We start from the raw sequence: 7,610 nt of genomic DNA on the forward strand, positions 1-7,610 counted from the left end.
TCATCTTCTCCTGCAGAGTCACGCTGCATCCGATACCTTCGATCCAACTCCTCGTTCTGCTGCTTGGCCCGGGACCAGAGTCATCAGATAGACCGCATTCCTGTCGGCGGTGACATGCCTCCTCGGCTAAGAGCTGAAGGCCGCTCCTGCCCCATGGAAGAAAAAAGAAAAAGAAAAACCTCATTAGTTTCCCAAGCCTTTCTCCTTTCTCTCTCTTTTCTTTTCTTTCTTTTCACTGTCTGGATTTCTCTGGTGTCAATCTGCAGCTAAAAAGCTTCACACTGTAAAAACTCAAAATCTTTCCAAGAATATTTGTCTTATTTCTTGTCAAAATGTCTCAATTTTCATCAAAACTAATCTCTTTCCACTTAAAATAAGACTCGTCATCTAAAAAATGAACTTGTTTTTAGATAATTTTCACTTGTTTCAAACAAATTTTCAATTGAAATAAGTAGAAAAATCTGCCAGTGAAAGCAAGTTTTTTGTGTTTGTAATGAGAAAGAAAAACTTGCTCCACTATCAGATTTTTCTACTTATTTCAAGTGAAAATTTGCTTGAAAGAAGTAAAAAGTGTCTAAAAACAAGCTGCTTTTAATGTGATGAGTCTTATTTTTAGTATAATTAGATTTTGTTTTGACTAGAAATGACATTTTAACTAGAAATAAGACAAATATTCTTGGTAAGAGTTCGAGTATTTGCAGTGCACTGTATTTCTCAGAAACATCCAGGTTCTCATGGTAGAGTTCAGTATGTAGGCTAAAGGTTCAATGCACCAAGTTGTATAGGAGCTGGTGGGGGGAGGGGGAGCACATACCAAGGTGTCTGCTGTATAAAGACATGAACATATGAACAGAGATTTACTCTTTCACTATACGTCGTCTTGTTGTTTTATTGCAGGTCTGATGAGGCTGAAGCTGCTCCCCACTGAAAATATATGGTGCAATATATGTTTAAGTACGTTAGAGGACGAGTCGACCTGTGTGAATTCACTTTTATCCAAAAAGTTAAAGGGACAATGAGGAGTTTTGGAAAAGCGAAGTGTTTTCTCACTACATTTATGAGCCTCCGCACCGTGAAATTCTTTGACCGGCACAAGACAGACTCATGTTTTCATTCATCAAGAATTAAAGTCAGAGGTTGGAAGACGATCACATACCGTCGTAGTTCCCACCATAAACGGAGATTCGGCGGCGTTATTCTCATGACTCGCCACGAAAACGAAAGTAAAGAAACGCTGGTCGGCTCGCCCAGCATTTCCACCACACTGCAAAAACTCAAAATCTTTCCAAGAATATTTGTCTCATTTCTAGTCTAAACTAATCTCTTTCCACTTAAAATAAGACTCATCACCTTTAAAATTAACTTGTTTTTAGATCATTTTCACTTGTTTCAAACTAATTTTCATCTGAAATGAGTAGAAAAATCTGCCAGTCAAAGCAAGATTTTTGTGCTTGTAATAAGAAAGAAAAACTTGCTCCACTATCAGATTTTTTTACTTATTTCAAGTGAAAATCTGCTTGAAAGAAGTAAAAAGTGTCTAAAAACAAGCTGCTTTTAATGTGATGAGTCTTATTTTTTAGTATAATGAGATTTGTTTTGACTAGAAATGACATTCTGACTAGAAATAAGACAAATATTCTTGGTAAGATTTTGAGTTTTTGCAGTGCACCACTAATAATAACAAAATAACGATAGACACAAAACCATATATTTATCTAAAATGGGCCCATTAACAAGTGTGAGTAGCGTAGATTCATCCACATTAACGTGAGGCTTTTAAATAACCAAATAGAAACGATTCATTTTCCCATAATCCAGTGGGTTTAAAATGTCTTAAAGAGATGTGAGAATTTTCTAAATCCATGAATGAATGTTTGATCCCAGAGACATTAACAGGCAGGTTGATATACTGTATATTATGCAGATACCTGTGATTTATTACTGCTTTGTTCCTTCTCTCTGCAGAATTGATGCACCAAAATGAAGATTTGCTTTTGCTTTTCACTCACAGCAGTTTACTGTAAGTGAGTAATGTAGGTATGTAGCCTACTACTGGTTGGATTACAAGGTTGATGTAGGATGCAAAATGTTCAGCTTCTTTCCACATCTCAGACATTTCATTCTGTAAAAACCACAAATCAAACATCTTTAAAGGACAAGGACGAGATAAAACGTCTTTATGTGTCACCACCAGCTCCATTTGGAGTTTACAGCTGGTTTCTACCGAGGCGGACTGTAAACTCCATAAAGCTGCAGGTAGGATCTATTGGTGCAGGACAGCTAATGTACAAATGTGGGGATTAAGTGCTTTGTTCAGAAGCACTCGCTGTTGGCACCCGGGGTTGTTTTGGAGACGCCGGTGTTGCATAAGACATCAAATATAGTGTTGCACCAATAAAACAAGAAAGGGTCCATTGAAAACAGTTAACCTCATGAGCAGAGGCAGAAAGACCTAGTTGTGGAAGAGCCTCAAGAGATAGAGACAGAGAGAAAGAATAATCCAAGACACTGATGGTAGATACACGTACCTGTAGGTCAGTGTCTATATTTATATATGTTTATATATAGACTGTTTACATGTCTATATATAGCTACATATAAGCTCTTGCTCCTGTGTCCTCTGTAGATGTGAACGTATCCTCTGTGTTATAGGTTTCTGAATGTTGTGTCTAGTTAAGTGCACTGCAAAAACTCAATCTTACCAAGAATATTTGTCTTATTTCTAGTAAAAATGTAATTTCTAGTCAAAACAAATCTCATTCTACTTAAAATAAGACTCATCACATAAAAAGTAACTTGTTTTTAGACATTTTTTACTTCTTTCAAGCATATTTCCACTTGAAATAAGTAGAAAAATCTGATAGTGGATCAAGTTTTTCTTTCTTATTATATGCACAAAAAAAAAACTTGCTTTCACTGACAGATTTTTCTACCTATTTCAATTGAAAATGTGTTTGAAAGAAGTGAAAATTATCTAAAACAAGTTCATTTTTAGGTGATGATTCTTATTTTGAGTGAAAAGAGATTAGTTTTGACTAGAAATTAGACATTTTGACAAGAAATAAGACAAATACTCTCGCCGCTGTTTTGTTTATACATTAACGACTTGCATTTTTTCTGAATTTATGACTTACCATGTGTTATTTCATGTTTCAACGCTGCAGAAATTTGCTGTAGAGACTAAAATATTTTTAGGTGTCAGGGTGAAATCTGCTGTCACACAGTCTGATATTTTAAACACTGTGTTGCAGTCTGCAGGAGCCATTTGAAGAGCGGCTGTTTTTAGCACGTTACCACTCTTGGTTCTGCATGGACGTTAGTGAACTCTATAATGTCACTGCAGCAGTGGCGTGCACAGGGGGGGGGGGGCAGTGGCCCAATTGTTGGAAAACGCGTGCTAAAGTGCCCCCTGGGAGCCAAAACACGTGCTAGAGTGCCCTAATGGGGGCCAAAATGTGTGCTAAAGTGCCCTCTAGGAGTCAAAACACGTGCTAAAGTGCCCTCATGGCAGCCAAAACGTGTGCTAAAGTGCCCTCTAGGAGCCAAAACACGTGCTAAAGTGTCCTCTAGGAGCTAAAACGCGTGCTAAAGTGTCCTCTAGGAGCCAAAACGTGTGCTAAAGTGCCCTCTAGGAGCCAAAACGTGTGCTAAAGTGCCCTCTAGGAGCCAAAACGCGTGCTAAGTGCCCTCTAGGAGCCAAAACGCGTGCTAAAGTGTCCTCTAGGAGCTAAAACGCGTGCTAAAGTGCCCTCTAGGAGCTAAAACGCGTGCTAAAGTGTCCTCTAGGAGCCAAAACGTGTGCTTAAGTGCCCTCTTGGGAGCCAAAATGTGTGCTAAAGTGCCCTCTTGGGAGCCAAAACACATGTTAAAACAGGCCAAATCTACATTTTTTTAGTCTTAAGGTATCGATATTAAAACAGGCCAAATCGACGTTAAAAAAGGCCAAATGTCGCTACGGTCTCACTCTTGTCATTTTCTGAAACTTGGCAGCCCTGAAAGTGCCCTCTAGGAGCCAAAACGTGTGCTAAAGTGCCCTCTTGGAGCCAAAACGTGTGCTAAAGTGCCCTCATGGCAGCCAAAATGTGTGCTAAAGTGCCCTCTAGGAGCCAAAACATGTGCTAAAGTGCCCTCTAGGAGCCAAAACATGTGCTAAAGTGCCCTCTTGGGAGCCAAAACACATGTTAAAACAGGCCAAATCAACATTTTTTTTAGTCTTAAGGTATCGATATTAAAACAGGCCGAATCAACGTTAAAACGTTTTGCTACAGTCTCACTTGTCATTTTCTGAAACTTGGCAGCCCTGAAAGTGCCCTAGGAGCCACATCTAGGAGCCAAAACGCCTGCTAAAGTGCCCTCTTCAGTGGCGAGGACGCGCTATTATGTGCCCTTTTTTTTCCTTTTCGCCCCTGCCCTTCAAAAAGTCTGTGCACGCCACTGCACTGCAGGTCGGTTCTAGTTGCTTTGTACAATCGGCAGCGCTCCAACCTGCTCTTCTGTGTTCCTGGGGTCAGACATCTGAGACAGAGCGCGGTGAGAAACGGGCTGTAAAACACAGAGAGACGATGCGGCGTCATGGCCGGCATGCGGGACTCGGGAGGGACAGACCTTTGGATGAAAGCTAATACTAGAGGACGTGTCGTGACCCGACATGTGCAGCAGAGAGACAGCACATCCTATTCCAAAGTGCACGATTATCTATCACGTTTAATTTTGTTTTCAGTTTTATTAAAGCTTAAAAATAAAACCAGCAGAGAACAACTGCATGGATGCTTCATAAACCTTCTGCTCCTTGTGCTGTCTGCTCTGATCCTGATGAATTACACTCAACACTCTATGTGGTTGTTTAGGGCCACAGCCGTTAGGTGGGGGGCCACATGATCAGAAAGGTACCGGGGTTCATCAAGTCATTTAAACATCCTGAGGTCTGCACGTGCACGCTACACTGCAAAAAATCTAATATTTTACCAAGAATATTTGTCTCAATTTTAGTCATAATGTCATTTCTAGTCAAAACAAATCTCATTCTACTTAAAATAAGACTCATTACATTAAAAAACAGCTTGTTTTTAGACATTTTTTACTTCTTTCAAGCAGATTTTCACTTAAAATAATCTGATAGTGGAGCAAGTTTTTCTTCCTTATTACAAGCACAAAAAACTTGCTTTCACTGGCAGATTTTTCTATTTATTTCAAGTGAAAATGAGTTTGAAACAAAGTGAAAATGATCTAAAAACAAGTTAATATTTAGGTGATGAGTCTTATTTTAAGTGGAAAGAGATTAGTTTTGACTAGAAATGAGACATTTTGACAAGAAATAAGACAAATATTCTTGGAAAGATTTTGAGTTTTTGCAGTGTATGAGCTTTATATGTAATGTGAAGTCAATATTCAGCTTCTTTTATCTCACATTTGAGACATTTGGTGAAAATAGAACGGCAGAATGACAACATTTGTGCTCAAAAAACAATCTTACAAAATTTCATTTTAGACTTGTTTTCTACACTTATCTATTACTGTGTTCATATCCTATTTCAAGCACCAAAACAGTTCATTCTCATGACTGAAGGTGTGTTTTCACAAGGGATTTGACATTTTTCAAAAAGCAGACCTCAACTTTCCAGCATTTGTCCTAAATTATTTCTTTCTACAGTGTTCTAGGACAAACTGGCCTCAGTGTGCTTACAGCGGAGGTTCTAATATTTAGACATAAAACACTTGTTACATCTGCAAGTATCTTAAAAAGATACATTTAAGAAAATATGTAAAAGTGGAGAAAATGGCCTCAAACCTCAGAGGGATAAACACGTCTGTATTCAGTTTTAACCAGTGATTTGGTGTTTGTGCTTAGAGTGCAGGGCCACAAACAAAAACCTTGTTTAGGGGGCCACCAACATCCTAGGGCCGGGCCTGGTTATACTGTATAAGACTCTGCTGCAGCTTCAGGATGTCACATATAGATAGATAGAGATGTCCTTGACGACGCTGCATGCATTAAGGGGCAGAGTGTGTATGTGTATGTGATGTTCAGTCTTGTCTTGTGCAGCACGTTTCTCTGTATGTGACTAACGTGGTTGTGGGAGTCGTTCCACTCTGCTGCCAGAGAGCAGCAGCAGCAGCAGCAGCACATGGAGTTCACTGCTGCACACACACATCATCACATGTTTCCTTATGCAGCAGCATCTTGTCTGACACCTCGGTCAAAGTTCTCTGAGAGCTCAGGTCTCCAGGGTTTCCTGTTCTTCTGCAGGCGGCTGCTTTGTTTCCCTTTTTCACTCTGAAACTGTAGAAAACTAAAAATAATACACTGATATTGATGAAAATATTGAAAAAGAGTGTTTTCATCTTCCACTTGATGAACTGTTAAACACATTAACACACATTTTAAACCAAGGGGGACAAACTTTAAAGGTATAAATGTGTAGGAATTCCCCCCATCTAGCGGTGCGGTTGCATATCTGAACGTATTCTTGATGTTGCATTCAGGTGAAATGGGGCAGACGTCAGACAGACAACAGACGCTGCATGTAACAGGATAAACAAGCCTCTATGTAAACAAGTGGTCCGTGACAACATGTTGTCATGGTGATGTGGTATTGTTTTACCGTCTTTCTCTGGTGGAGTAAAATGACATCCGGTTGGTTTGCCGACGGCCGTCTGCCTGACTGCACCTGAATGCAACACCGGTGCCTCCTCTTCCTCACACTACACAGTGGTGACAGTTTTAACAGGCCGTTTCCGTGGTTACCTACGGTCACGATGCAACATGGCCGCCTCGGTTCGGTGCGTCGCCCACTTCTGTATTTGTAACGACTTGTAACAACTCATTCTAAGGAACCAGAAAGCTTTACTTTGGATGCAGCTGAGATTCACCTTCAGTCAAATACGGATTTATGAAAGACAGGTTTGATTTTTGATAATAAAAAGACAAATAAGTTACAGACTGGGGCTTTAACATGATGACTCTGTACAAACTACTTCAGCTCCCACTGCAACTCCCTCTAAAGCCCAAAGCAGATCACCACCGGCCAGTCTGCAGGGAGAGGGAGGCTGTTTGTCTGCATCAACACAGTACACTGCAAAAACTCAAAATCTTTCCAAGAATATTTGTCTTATTTCTTGTCAAAATGTCTCATTTCTAGTCAAAACTAATCTCTTTCCACTTAAAATAAGACTCATCGCCTTAAAATGAACTTGTTTTTAGATCATTTTCACTTGTTTCAAACTAATTTTCACTTGAAATAAGTAGAAAAATCTGCCAGTGAAAGCAAGTTTTTTTGTGCTTGTTATAAGAAAGAAAAACTTGCTCCACTGTCAGATTTTTCTACTTATTTCAAATGAAAATCTGCTTGAAAGAAGTAAAAAGTGTCTAAAAACAAGTTGCTTTTAATGTGATGAGTCTTATTTTAAGTAGAATGAGATTGTTTTGAATAGAAATAAGACAAATATTCTCGGTAAGATGTTGAGTTTTTGCAGTGTAGAAGAAGGAGAGGAAGCAAACAGCCGCTCCGACCTGCAGCCGTCACCTCGGTCTCTGTTGTCTCCCAGTGTTTCCTCTGTCGGACCCTCGGGTCCTCATTAGTACTCATGAGGACGAGTTCCCACAGCAGCAC

Source organism: Trachurus japonicus, chromosome 3, assembly GCF_045865225.1.
Source record: "Trachurus japonicus isolate A0001 chromosome 3, Traja_1.0".
NCBI lineage: Eukaryota > Metazoa > Chordata > Actinopteri > Carangiformes > Carangidae > Trachurus > Trachurus japonicus.